This window comes from Molossus molossus, unplaced genomic scaffold, assembly GCF_014108415.1.
Source record: "Molossus molossus isolate mMolMol1 unplaced genomic scaffold, mMolMol1.p scaffold_m16_p_16, whole genome shotgun sequence".
Taxonomy (NCBI): Eukaryota; Metazoa; Chordata; class Mammalia; order Chiroptera; family Molossidae; genus Molossus; species Molossus molossus.
Window position 1 is genome coordinate 22,968,783 of NW_023425351.1, and position 14,933 is coordinate 22,983,715.

General features: G+C 40.9%; 1 protein-coding gene across 3 annotated transcripts in view; it reads right to left on the reverse strand.

The window, feature by feature from the left end:
- The window catches only part of ARMC1 (armadillo repeat containing 1), a 50,166-nt gene extending 39,869 nt beyond the window's left edge, over positions 1–10,297 (reverse strand). The window contains exon 1 of one of the 3 annotated variants that reach the window (XM_036264272.1): positions 10,117–10,287. The gene's annotated coding sequence lies outside the window, so the exon portion shown is untranslated. Of the gene's footprint in view, positions 1–896; positions 918–10,116 lie in introns of those variants that run through there. The other 2 variants (XM_036264269.1, XM_036264270.1) reach the window with 2 other exon arrangements.
- Positions 10,298–14,933: the final 4,636 nt, after the last annotated feature.

Here is a 14,933-nt window from a genome sequence, read left to right on the forward strand (position 1 = left end):
TATTTATGTGTGCACAATATTTAAAAAACATACGTCATATTCAATATTTCAATAAGTCCCTTTTAGCAATACATATTTTAACACTAAAATACTATAATAAACAAGATCTTTACAATTCAAGCTTGTAACCTTTGCTACACTTCTCAAACTGTAACACTGTCAGTGTTTTTTTCTCTAGAACATTTCTGGTGCCCAAGTCCCACCTCAGGGAAAAGTGGCTAACTGACAGCTTCTTTCTTATTCATCTATGAAGAAAATGCAGCAAACTGAGTCTACGAAAGATAAAATCCACTAGGAAAAAAGAAAGAGTCAAAGAACGCTCTGAACAAAGGAACCAAGAAGGGTATCTTACCCTGGGCCTCAGGCCAATGGAGTTTGGGAAGTCAGAGTGAATCTGAACAAAATCTAAGCACACCTGTTCATCTTTGAGTGTGCCATGTTCAGAATTTGGTTGATTCATTTGACAGATGAGTAAACGTCATAGAGAAGTTAAATAATTTACCACATATGACAAAAGTTAGTATAGCATAGAACTGGGCTAAAATCTTATTCACTATCTCCTAAACTGGTCAGCAGTCTTTACACTTCCCATACAATTTTTTTAAATTCAGCATACTCTTTCCCCATAAAAGTGAACAGGATATTTTAGAAAATGTAACATGCTAAACATACAAAAGCCAAAGAAAATATTTCAAAATAATCTTCATGAAAGCAGAAAGTTAAAAATAATTTCAATTAACCAAGTTACACAATATGCTCCTTATTAGGAAGAATATAAAGGTGTAAATACTTTCCATAAATTAATAAATTCAGCCCTGGCCGGTTTGGCTCAGCGGTTAGAGCGTCGGCCTGCGGTCCGGAGAGACCCGGGTTCGGTTCCCGCTAAGGGCACGTACCTTGGTTGCAGTTTGTCCCCGGCCCTGGTTGGGTCATGTGGGTGGCAGCCACTCGATGTGTCGCTTTCACGTCGATGTTTCTCTCTCTCTCTCTCCCACTCACTCTATCTGAACAAAATATCGAAAAATGTCCTCGGGTGAGGATAAAAATAAATAAATTAATTAATTAATTAATTCAATGATAATTTCAATAGCATTGCCTACTGGGGGAAGGTGTTGGAGACAAAATTGTAACTCTAGAAAGGCTATTCAAGTTATTTTGGGGGAAAAGATAACAAAGTAGAACTGGTTTTACCATGTATTGAAATTTACAAAATTATTAAGAATAAAGCAACATGACTAAGATGGGGTGAGAGAGAAAGATACTACTCCCAGGAAAGCTATTTATACATTCAATATCAAAAGGCAGGCTCTCAATGAGTCAGACTCAGGCCCCACCACTTGTTAATTGTGATTTTAAGCAAATCACTTAAACTCTTTATCTGTACTTAATCTGTAAAATGGGGTTAGTTATAGCATCTAGCAAATGGTATATTGTCCAAACTAACCCGGTAGCTCAGTTGGTTAGGGCACTGTTCTAATATACAGGGTTTGGGGTTCAATCCCCAGACAGGGCACATACAAAAATCAACCAACGAATGCATAACTGGAATCACAAGTCCATGTTTCTCTCTCTCTCTCTCTCTCTCTCACTCCCTCCCTCCCTCTCTCTAAAATAAATAAACAATATACTGGTGACATATTGTAGATTTCTATACCTGAAACCTGTATAATTTTATTAACCAATGTCATCCCAATAAATTCATTTTTAAAATGTATTTTAATAAAATAAAATACAGGTAAAGGGTTTAGACTGGTGCCTGGCACATAGTAAATGGTCAATAAATAATAGTTAAAAGTTACATGCAGTCAAAAATCAATGAACACCATAAGATTTTTCAATAAATTGGAATGATTTCTTTTTTTTTAAATCTTTATTGTTGAATGTATTACAGATGTTCCTCATTTTTCCCCCATTGACCCCCTCTTCCCCACTCCCACCCTCCTCCCGCCTTTTCCCACACTGTTGTCTGTGTCCATTGGTTATGCATATAAGTTCTTTGGTTTATTTCTTCCCACCCCCTAATCCCCTCCCCTTTGAGGTTTGTCAGTCTAGCAACCAATTTGTTCTTCTTAATCCCTTCACCTTTTTCACCCATTCCCCTGATCCCCCTCCCATCTGGCAACCAACAAAATGTTCTCTGTATCCATGAGAATGTTTCTGTTCTTCCTGTTCATTTTGTTTGTAGACTCCATTGTTGATAGATATGTATTCATTGCCATTTTGTTTGTTCATATATTTTATCTTTTTCTTCAAAAAGACCCTTCAACATTTCATATAATAATGGTTTGGTGGTGATGAATTCCTTTAACTTTTTCTTGTCTGGGAAAGTCTTTATATGGCCATCGATTCTAAATGACAGCTTTGCAGGATAGAGTAATCTTGGTCGTAGGTTCTTGCTTTACATCACTCTGAATATTACTTGCCACTCTCTTCTGGCCTGCAAAGTTTCTTTTGAGAAATCAGCTGACAGTCTTATGGGAACTCCCTTGTAGGTAACTTAACTGCTTTTCTCTTGCTGCTTTTAAGGTTCTCTCTTTGTCTTGAACCTTTTGCATTTTGATGATGTGTCTTGGTGTGGGCCTGTTGGGGTTCATCTTGTTTGGGACTGTCTGTGCTTCCTGGACTTGTATGTCTGTTTCCTTCACCAAGTTATGAAAGTTTTCTGCCATCATTGTTTCAAATAGGGTTTCAGTTTTTTGTTCTCTCTCTTCTCCTTCTGGCACCCCTATGATGTGAATGTTGGCATGTTTGAAGTTGTCCCAGAGGCTCCTTACACTATCCTCATTTTTTTGGATTCTTTATTCTTTTTGTTGTTCTGATTGGGTGTTTTTTGCTTCCTTATATTCCAAATTGACGGTTTGCTTCTTGGTTTTACCTACTCTACCGCTGAATCTGTGTAAATTATTCTTTATTTCAGTTAGTGCCTCCTTCATTTCTGACTGTGCATCCTTCATTTCTGACTGGTCCTTTTTTATGCTCTTGAGGCCCCCACTAAGTTCACTGAGCATCCTTATAAGCAGTATTTTGAACTCAGCATCTGTTAGGTTGCTTATCTCCATTTTGCTTAGTTCTTTTCCTGGGGATTTTTTCTGTTCTTTCATTCGGGACCTGTTTCTTTGTCTCCTCATTTTGGCTGCCTCCCTGTGTTTGTTTCTATGTATTACTTAACAAGAGGTATGAGACCAGATGCTGCTTGTTTGAAAGAGTTTAGGAAAACCTTAAGCAGGATCCAAGAGAGGCCAATCCTATGGTGAAGCAACTGGCAACAGCTTGGGTGGGCCTGAAGGTTGGGTGGGGCAGGGCCTCAGGGAGTCACCAGGGCAGGGCTACCAGTATGAGCCAGGTTGCTGGAGTCCCAGATATGGCGACTGCCTGCCACCCCAGGGAAGGGCTCACCAAAGCAACAAAGGCCTCTGACAGCACATTTGTCCAGGAGAAAGCCCCCTCTCCAACCCTCACTCCAGTGCCAAACCACTCAGTTCTTCCCTGTATGTCTCTGGTGCCCCTTGAGCTGCCCCTCCAAGCGTAGAGGGAGTCTGAGTACGTGCGTGCATGGGCCCTTTAAGAGAAGCTGCCTGGGGCTCCAGCCACCTCAGCCTCCCTGAGCCTCAGTTTCCGCTGGTTTTTCCAGCCAGAAGTTATGGGGACTTCTCTTCCTGGCACTGCAACCCTGAGCAGGGTGCCTGGTGTGGGATGGGGACCCCCTCAGTCCTCAGGGAGGACCTTCCCAGCCGAGGTATACTCCTGATTTTTATCCGCCAAACGTGGGTGTGGGGCCAGCCCCTCCGCCTCCGCCCTTCCTACCAGTATCCATGTGGCTGCTTCTTTAATTCCATAGTTGTAGGACTTCCATTCAGCGTGATTTCAGGCGATTCTGAATGATGGTTGTTCTGTAGTTTAGTTGTAATTTTGATGTGGTTGTGGGAGGACGCAGTACTGCGCTTACCTACGCTGCCATCTTGACTGGAAGTCTGGAATGATTTCTAAGTAGTTGTAAAACCAGTGCTAAGGATCTTTAACATTCAAAAAAATCATATTCCAGATAAAATACATTAAATTTATAGTTAAAACTTTTAAGTCTGCAAGCAAATGCAAAATAAAAGGACCAAGAGAAAACAGGGCTTTATCAAGATAGTACTTGGCAGGTAATTTTCTGAAAATGAAAATACTACAGTTATTGTGGCAATTTAAAAAAGATTTAAAGAAAAACAGTAGACTGAATACAGAGATAACACAAGTTTGGGGGCATGCTGCCTCTTAGATGCATCTATTATCAACAGCCTGAATATCCCTGTTTACAAGCCAGCTTACCCATAAGCTTTATGTGCTGTCAACAACACAAACCCTATCCAAAATGGAGCCAGTAGAACCAATTACTGGCTCAAAGGCCCAAAAGCCAAGGCACAATTAAGCAAATACTCAGGGTGAAGGCTTTCTGCATACAATATTGGCCTTGGAACTGGAGAGCTCCATTCTCATCTAAGGAGTCCTTAAAGAACTACCATTTTGTGGGAAGGATTCTGAAAAACTTATAGGCTTCTTGTTCCTTTGAGATGAACAAAAGTCAAAATAGTTAAAGCTTTCAATGCTCAAAGCCCAGTATAAGGAGCAATCTCAAATAAGGATCTGTATAGGGCCCAGCCAAAGTGGCTCAGTTGGTTGAGCATTGTTCCATGCACCAAAAGGTTGCAGGTTCGCCCTGGCTGGTTTGGCTCAGCGGTTAGTGTGTCAGCCTGCGGTCCGGAGAGGCCCGGGTTCGGTTCCTGCTAAGGGCATGTACCTCGGTTGCAGTTTGTCCCCGGCCCTGGTTGGGTCATGCGGGTGGCAGCCACTCGATGTGTCCCTTTCATGTCGAAGTTTCTCTCTCTCTCTCTTCCTCTCTTTCCCTCCTACTCTATCTGAATAAAAAATGGAAAAATGTCCTCGAGTGAGGATAAAAAAAAAAAAAGGTTGCAGGTTCAACAATTCCCAGTCAGGGCACATGCTTATTCCCAGAAGAGTGTGTGCAGGAGGTAGCTGATCAATGTTTCTCCCTCACATTGATATTTCTCTCTCTCAACCCTCTTCCTTCTTCTCTCTCTAAAATCAATAAAAATATATATTTAAAAAAAGGAAAGAAAAGCGTGGCCAGTGTGGCCTCAGTGGTTGAGCATCGACCCATGCACCAAGAGGTCACCAGTTCGATTCCTGATCAGGATACATGCACAGGTTGTGGATCCGGTCCCCTGTGGGGGGCATGCAGGAGGGGGCCAAGCGATGTTCTCTCTTATCAATGTCTCTCTCTCCCTCTCCCTCCCTCTCTGTCTAAACTCAATAAAGAAAAAAAATTTTTTTAAAGAAAGAAAAAGGATCTGCATAAGGTCAGGAATACAACAAGGCATCAAAAACCCAAACATAAAGAGCAGAGGCCGAAGCTGTGATCAAGCACTACATTTCCTATGGCACTTAAATGAAAGTAAAAAAAAGGCATGCACCCTGGCCGGTTTGGCTGAATGGTTAGAGAGCTGGCCTGCAATCCAGAGAGACCCTGGTTCGATTCCCGCTAAGGGTGCGTGCCTCGGTTGCAGTTTGTCCCCGGCCCTGGTTGGGTCATTCCGGAAGCAAACACTCAATGTGTCCCTTTCACGTCAATGTCTCTCTCTCTCTCCCCCTCCCACTCTATCTGAACAAACAAAATATGAAAAAGTGTCCTCGGGTGAGGATAAAAAAAAAGGCACGCAAAAGCTGTGATTTGTTCCCCTAAATTAGATGAGTTTTTATGTAAAACTTCAAGACAAAACTCAGTGTTAAGAGTTCATTTTTCTTATTTTAATATTCTTGGTATCATTACTCTGAGAATTGCTTGAATCCTATTAAATGATCAAATATTTCTGTGGACTACAGAGTTCACATAGCAAATTTTATAAAACAGCTATGGAACAGCTAAGAAAATGGAAAGAATTAAGCAAAAGTTACAATTTTAATCCCAATGCATGTATTAGGTACACTTAGTGTTTTAGTATTAATTCTATCAATTCACACAAATACTTAAATTGTTTGATAAACATGTTAGCCTTCATAGGAAAAATGTTTTCAAACAATGTATTTTGGCATTCATTCTACCCTACTCGCTCTTATTCCCAAATTTGGCAGACCTCAAAATAATTTATAAATCACCTTTCAAATTCACTGAATTGAGTAATTTTATAGGAACCAATGAACCATAATGTAAGGGCAGGGGAGACCTCTTGCCCTGGTCAGTGTTGTTCAGTGGTTAGAGCTTCGGCCTGGGCACCAAAGGGTCTCAGGTTCAATTCCTGGTCAAAGGCATTTGCCTGGGTTGCAGGTTCAAGCCCCAGTATGGGAAGCAACCAAGTGATGTGTCTCTTACATCCATGTCTCTCTCTCTCTCTCTCCCATTCCCTCCCTCGCTTCTACTTTTTTTTTATAACAATAACGAGAAAGTCACTATATTTATTTAATTTTTCTTTATTAATTTTAGAGAAAGATAAAAGGAGAGGGAGAGAGAAATAGAAACATCGATGAAAGTATCGATGAGAGAAAACATCGACTGGCCGCCTCCTGCATGCCCCGCAATGGGGATTTGGCCCAGAACCTAGGCATGTGAACCTGATCAGGAATCAAACTGGCGACCTCCTGGTGCACAGGTGGACGCTCAACCACTGAGCCACACCAGCCGGGCCCTTCTACTTGCTCTAAAAAAATCAATGGAAAAAATATCCTCAGGTGAGCATTAACAACAACAAAAAAACCTTTCTTCTCTTCCCTTCTATAATGAGTATTGTTAGGTTTGAAAGAAAATAAGCTTGCTTTCTAGTTGCACTTTTCACCTAAAATAGATGTGGACCTGGATAGCCTACAACACAGTAACTAGGATAATTATTAAAATTTAGATTACAAGGTCCAACCATAGACCTTAAAGGAATCCTTAGAGACAGGTCTCAAGATTTATTTTAATAAGCACACCAGTTGATTCCTGATGAAAATAAGAGACATTAAAACTTTATCGCCCTGGCCGGTTTGGCTCAGCGGTTGGAGCGTCGGCCCGCGGTCCTGAGAGACCCGGGTTCGGTTCCCGCTAAGGGCGCGTACCTCGGTTGCAGTTTGTCCCCAGCCCTGGTCGGTCGTGCGGGTGGCAGCCACTCGATGTATTCCTTTCACATAGATGTTTCTCTCTCTCTCTCTGTTCCTCTCTCTCCCTCCCACTCTACCTGAACAAAAAATGGAAAATGTCCTCGGGCAAGGATAAAAAAAAACAAAACTTTATGTTGGTCGCCCTGGCCGGTTTGGCTCAGCGGTTAGAGCGTCGGCCCACGGACCAGAGTCCTGGGTTTGGTTCCTGCTAAGGGCACATACGTTGGTTGCTGTTTGTCCCAGCCCTGGTTGGGGTCCTGTGGTTAGCAACCAGTCGATGTGTCTCTCTCACATCAATGTTTCTCTCTCTTTCCCCCCTCTCTCCTTCATGCTGTATCTGAAGATAAATGCAAAAAAATATCCTTGGGTGAGGATAAAAAAATAATAAAATAAACTTTATGTTGGTCTATAAATGCCATGTCTTTTTAACATGGCTATGAATATCTGAATAAAACCCTAAACTTTAAAACTGTATAAAACACTTTCTTTAATTACTGGACAACATGAGGATAAGTGATTTGGAACTAGGTTTTAGTTTTATTACCATATAACCAAATTAACAACCTGGAAAAACCACCAGTAGTAGGAAATCTACCCCCTCCCTTCCAAAGAAGCTGATTAGAAGTTCTTAATCAATAGAACAAAATTGTATAGAGAAATCTGTGCACAGATTGTGTGAGTAAACAAAAAGTTCTTGAAATTGTATTCGTCAGTAGAACTAAACGTTTTTTTTGTCTCAGCTTTTTTATTTTTATTTATGTATTTATTTATTTAAATATGTTTTCATTGATTTTTGGAGAGAGGAAGGGAGAGGGAGAGAGAAAAACATCAACACGCACACTGACCAGGGATCAAACCAGAAACCTCAGCATGTGCCCTGATGGGAAATCAAACCGGCGCCCTTTCAATGCATGGGACGATGCTTGACTGACTGAGCCAAACTGGCCAGAGCTCAGCTTTTTTATTTTTAAGACCAGCACTTGTCTTACAAGTTAATTTTGAATTACTATTTAAATATTCATGTATATTTTAAAATTTTGGATGCAAACTAAAATTGCCAATACAGACATTTTTAAATCACATCCTCACTAGCAAATGAGAAAACTATAAAATACAAGTAAAAAACTGTGTCCTTATTATTTCAGTCTCATTAGAACACAAATGTACATACTACATACCTTCTACTTTCCCTTTTGTTTGATTCAATTTGGACAAATCATTATAAGACAATGGATACTTCCCAAACTTTAACAAGCACCTGATCACCTATGAGAAGGTGGAGGGTGAGGGCAGGGAAGAGGGTGTCAATAGGGGAAAAAAGAAGGGACATCTGTAATACTTTCAATGATAAAGATAAATTAGATAAATTTTTTTTTTATTTCCAAAGGTTTTTATTGGTTTCTATAAGTCAGTATTTTTTTGCAATTTTTATTTATTTTTGTTACAGATGTTTCTCCTTTTTCCCCAACACCCTCCTCCCCATACCACCACCCCACCCTCAGCATTGTTGTCTGTGCCCACTGATTACCCATGTATGCATATAACTTCTGTGGTTTATCTCTTCCCTCCGCCCTATCCTCCTCTTGAGATTTGTCAGTCTGTACCCTACTTCTATTTTGTTCATCAGCTTGTATTGTTCATTATATTCCACAAATAAATGAGATCATGTGATATTTGTCTTTTTCTGATTGGCTTGTTTCGCTTAGGATAATACTGTACAGGTCCCTCCATGTCGTCTCAAAAGATAAGAGATCTTCCTTTCTTACAGCTGCATACTGTTCCATTGTGTATATGTACCAAGCTTTTTTAACCACTCATCTACTGATGGACACTTGGGCTGTTTCCAGATCTTAGCAATTATAAATAGTGCTGCTATGAACATCGGAGTTTGGTGTTTCAGGTTTCTTAGAATATATTCCTAGAAGTGGGATCACTGGGTCAAATGGCAGTTCAATTTTTAATTTTTTGAGGAAACACCACATTGTTTCCCATAAACTAGATAAAAAATTTAAAGCAGATTCTGATTTAGTAGGTGAGGTGAGGCCTGAAATTCTGCATTTCCAACAAGCTTCCAGGGGAGGGCTATGCTAGTCAGGGGAACCACACTTTGAGAGGCTAGGAGTTAGGTGACAGATGTGAGCCACCTGTATTTGGGCAAATGTCTGAAAGATTTTTTCTTTCAGCCAAGATTTATGATTCAACTCAAAGAATTATTAAGCTTACTTACACTAAGAGCTACAGAGGGAACACACACAACCTAGTCAGTAAAGAGAGTTCTTTGAAGATAACACGAGCACTGAGATCAGATCTGGCTTTCACCTTACTAACAGTAACTCTTTGAGAAGTTGGTTCACCTTCTTCCAGCCTCAGTTTCCTCATATAAAAATCCTGAGTAGTTGTCCAGATCAAAGAAAATTAAAACTTAAGATGATTAATAGAGTACCGGCAATTACGAAACAAGAATACTTGATCGTGTGGGGACTTCGATTCCGCCAGATTTGGGGGTATGTCCTGCACCGCCCTAATATATCAGTACACCACCTCAAAAGGAGTTACTAACAGCACGAATGCCCTCAAGAACGGTTTTTAAAGTCCAAAGATGTGAATACTGGTCTCTTGAATGAAGCCAAACACAATCATGTCATTCTGCTCTTAGTGTAGACACGCAGGTGCACAAAACTAATACAATGTTACCAAAGAACCACCTGGAGAGATGAAGTGAGATGACATCCATCAACAATGCCAAGGGTCGTAAAACTCGGATGTACGGGGGACGGAGAGAAAGTGAATAAAGCTAATAATTCCACAGGACACAGGGAGCAGGGCGCTTTAATGAGCCCAAAAGGGCGCACTGCTGAGTCCTGATAAGGCAAGCAGAGCGAGCGCCCCGGCCCAGGCCGACTCGCCCACTGGGAGCCGGATCGGCTCTCCGCGGCCTTCCCGGGTCCACCGCTTTGTCTGCCGCCCCTGGACCCTACGTACCGCTCCAGAGCTTTAGGAGTCCGGGGCCTGCCGCACCATCAGGGCCACACCAACGGACGAGGCAGAGGAACCCGGAGGCGTGGAGCGGGTTCCTCTGTTCGCAGCCGCGGCCTTGGAGACAGCAGACTTAGTCCAGAAGCCAAACAGCGAGGGCGCCAGCGGAAAAAGGCTCTACAGATTCTCCCCCATGACCCTGAAACCTCCGTCGGCGATGTCCTCTGATTGGCTGATACCTTTGCAACGCGAAGACAAGACATCCAATCCGCGAAGGCTTTCTTGCACTAAAACATTCATTGGTGACCAAGGGAAATGCACTAAGTGTTGAATGGAAGGGTCCAATGAGAGCCCAAGAACCTGGATTGGACTAAATGCCTCTCCGTCCACTAGGCTTGATTCCCGCTGAGAAATCTTCGCCCCTCGCTGACTACAATTCCCAGCGTTCCAGCGGTGGGGGGGGTTTCCGCTCCTGCGTTCAGAAAATCAAATTGAGCGTGTTTTGTTTTGTTTTCCTCTAGCGACTCTTTTAGTTCTAATAAAGCACTTTCATAATGTTTCATTCGCTTCTATGAGTCTTAATTCATAATCTTTAAAACTTGAGTTTTTCCATGAACATTAGCACTATATTAGGCATTTCTTGGATTTCTTTCATTTCTTGCTAGTGTTCACTTGTAACGTGTCAGCAAGATAACCAGAGACTGGACAGCCAAAGTGTAAAGGAACACTTTATTACACCGCGGGCTGGGGGTATCTCCCCAATCCCAGCCCCGAGCTTCCTTTGTTCGTTGCTTATATAGGAACAAAATACAGAAAAAACATTTAAAAAAACCATAAATAGCTACATTCAAAGAAAACACATTCCTCCTGGCTCCATTTAATCGGCATCAGGGCTGATACAGACTTCTCCAGAGGAGAAGGGGAGGTCGATTGCAGGGATTAGGGCAATCATTAATCTTTCTTTTTTATGGTCTCTTCAAGTTTCCCAAGGCCATTATTAACCCCTTATCTTTTTTTTTTTTTTTTTACCCTCACCCGAGGACATTTTTCCATTTTTTGTACAGAGTGGGAGGGAGAGAGAGGGAAACATCGATGTGAAAGGGACACATCGAGTGGCTGCCACCGCTCGACCAACCAGGGCTGGGGACAAACTGCAACCAAGGTACATGCCCTTAGCGGGAACCGAACCCGGGTCTCTCCGGACTGCAGGAGGACGCTCTAAGCGCTGAGCCAAACCAGCCAGGGCTTAACCCCTTATCTTTATGGTTCCTCTGGGTGTCTGTCTCAGGTTTTTTAGAAAATTGCTCAGGTATTTACATGAGGGAATAACTAATCAGAATGGAGTTTGATTTTTTAAAATAGCCCAGTTCACACTGTCTTCCCAGCAGTATGAAGTCCACAAAGTACTTTGATTCCTCTGTAAGTGAATTTAAAAACCAAATGTTTATTTTTGCTCAAATTTACTTACCTTCTGTAATTACTGATTATCCTTCTCTTCCTTCTAATAAACTCACAAAGTAAATAGGAGCAAAGTACAAAAGGTCTCTTTCCCACTATTTGACCTATAGCAAAAGCAAGTGGGGCATGGTTTCTGTTTCCCAAAGTCATGAGAGGGAGTGATTATACGTGAACACTGAATCTAAAATACAAGGAAAAAAGATGATGTATAATGTCCAGTGGTAGAAACACCAGCCTCATTTGTTAACAATCAAGCAGACCAATGAACTGCTGGAATTGAAAAATAAACAGCGGAGTGGGGGGTGGGGGTGATCGTAAGTATTGAAAGCTATAAAAAGTTTAAGTCCAGCCCTGGCCAGTTTGGCTCAGCGGTTTGGAGTCTCTGCCTGCGTACCAGAGAGTCCCGGGTTCTTCCCGCTAGGGGCATGTACCAAAAAAATAAATGAATAAAAAGTTTAAGTTCAAAGGGTACAGTCAGGTGACACAAAACCCATTTGAGTAAATGAAATTTCATTCAGAAGTATTATTAGACACAACTCATTGACCCTGGAAAGTAACAGTGCTATTATTGATTGTTAAGCTTAATTTATACATTAGAATGAGAAGAGACATTTGAAATTTTCCCAAGTAACTGATGACTTAGGTTTGTGGCACTATCCAGAATATATGTTGAGTAGAGTCTTTGTCTTTTAGAAGTTCACAATCTAAAATTAAATGTGATCACACTTCTGACATCAAAGTATAGAGACATTGTTCCTAGTAAACTGCCATTAGAGAGAGTATATAAGGGGCATTAAAAAGCAGGAGGTGAGTTCCGGATGTGGCTCAGTGGTTGAGAGGTGACCCATGCACCAAGAGGTTGCTGGTTCGATTCCTGGTCAAGATACATGTCCAATTTGTGGGCCTGATCCCCAGTGGGGGGCATGCAGGAGGCAACCAAACAATGTTCTTTCTCATTGATGTTTCTATCTCTCTCTCCCTCTCATTTCCTCTCCCTCTAAAAAATCAATAACGGAAGGGAAAAACAAAAAACAAAAAAAAGCAGGAGGTGGGCCCTGGCTGGGTAGCTCAATTTGTTAGAGCATCATCCCAATGTTTCTCTGTACCCTTTTTTCTCTCTCTCTCTCCTCCCCACCTCAAATAAATTTTAAAAAGTTTTAAAGACTCAAGGCTTTAAAAAAATAATAAAATAAAAAGCAGGGGATGTATTTGCAATAATAATAATAATAATAATTACCAGTTTTATAAACATCTATGAATTACAAGCCATAGAGAAGTCTTTAAGAATTTATATTCTCAGATTAAAAGTGCATTAAATTGATACCAGTGAAGTTATACTACTTGCTATTATGAGTCATTGCTTGTTCTTAGCCTCAGATGTCTTGCCACAGGACTCAGCTGGAATGTCAAGTTTCTCAATGGCTGTGTTGCTTAAGACACATAAATAAGATAATGGCAGTTTCGTCATTCAATTTTTCAACAACCATTTTTGAAGCACAGTGGCCCAGTAGATGTGGCTCAGTGGATTGATGTTTGTCCCATGGACTGAGGGGTCCCAGTTCAATTCCTGTCCAGGGCACATATTCGGGTTGCGGGCTCAGTCTCCAGTAGGGGCATGCAGGAGGCAGCCCAACAATGTTTCTCTCTCACATTGATGCTTGTATCTCTCTCTCCCTTCTCTCTCTAAAAAATCAATGAAAATATATTTAAAAAAAAGAAACACAATGTACCAGAGACAGTCTTAGCAATGAATTCAAAGATAAGGAAAACCATACTTATTGCCCTCAAGGAGCTCATGGTCTAGTGCAATGGGTTCCAAACTTTTTGATTAAGTACACCTTTCAACTTAAAAAATGTTTTGAGCATGTATCTCCAATATATATATATGTATTTATTTATCCATAAATTCTATACATATACTATCATATTAATACTTAAAAACATGTCAAGCCCTGGTCGGTTTGGCTCAGTGGTTGGAGCATCGGCCTGAGGATTGGAGAGTCCCGGGTTTGGTTCCCACTAAGGTCACGTACCTCGGTTGCAGTTTGTCCCCGCCCCGGTTGGGGTCCTGTAGATGGCAACCAGTTGATGTGTCTCTCTCACATCGATGTTTTTCTCTCTCTCCACCTCCCTCTCTCCCTCCCACTCTATCAGAAGATAAATGAAAAAAATGTCCTCGGGTGAGGATAAAAAAAAAATGTCAAAATCAAAATTTTTAAAGAATGATAAATATTTATAAATAGAAGCCCTGGCTATCCACCTGGATGAAAATAAAATTGTACCCATATCCATCATTTACCAAAAAAATAAATAAATTCCAGATGGATTAAAAACTCAGTTATAGCCCTGGATGGTTTGGCTCAGCGGTAGAGCAGCAGATCAATGAGTCATGGGTTCAATTCCGGTCAAGGCACGTACCTTGGTTGTCGTTTGGTTGAGGTTCCTCCAGAGCCCTGGTGGGGGTAGGGCTATGCAGGAGGCAACCAGTCAATGTGTCCCTCTCACATCAATGTTTCTTTCTCCCTCTCTCTCTCTTCCACTCTATTTTTTTTTTTTTTAATCCTCACCCGAGGACATTTTTCGATATTTTGTTCAGATAGAGTGGGAGGGAGAGAGAGAGAGAGAAACATCAACATAAAAGGAATACATCGAGTGGTTACCACCCACACAACCCAACCAAGACCAGGGACAAACTGCAACCGAGGTAGTACCCTTAGCAGGAACTGAACCCTGGGTCTCTCCAGACCATAGACCAATGCTCTAACCGCTGAGCCAAACCTTGTCCACTCTATCTAAAGATAAACAGAAAAATATCCTCAGGTGAGGATTAAAAAAATGAAAAGTAAAAAAAAAAAAAACAACTCAATTGTAAAAAATAAAATATAAAATCCTTTTAGAAAATCTTGGTTACTACATATGATAAGAAGCAGGGAGTCATTAAACAAGACTGAAAACCCAGAAATTTAAAAAAAAAAAAGGAAGGTTTTTTTTTTTTACTTATTTGACTTATTTTTGACACATTTGACTTATTTTTAAGAAAAAATTTTATATTGCAAAAATATGTATAAGCAATGTCAAAAGAAAGTAGCTATGAGGTAAATCTGCAACTCAGTGGGCAGATAGGAGGTCAGGAAAAGAATGAAGAATAAAATGGAGTCACCATTGTCAACTAAAACCAAGTATGCTGAGGCATGAGGAAATTATTCTAATAAAAAATAGATTATATATACATATATATACCATATAGATAGATAATCCTCTGAGGAATATAGGAAAGAATGTTTACATGTCTAAAGTACCTGATATCCATTATCCAGACCACCATACTTCTGGAAGATTATCTTCTCAGACCAATGCAGAGGCCA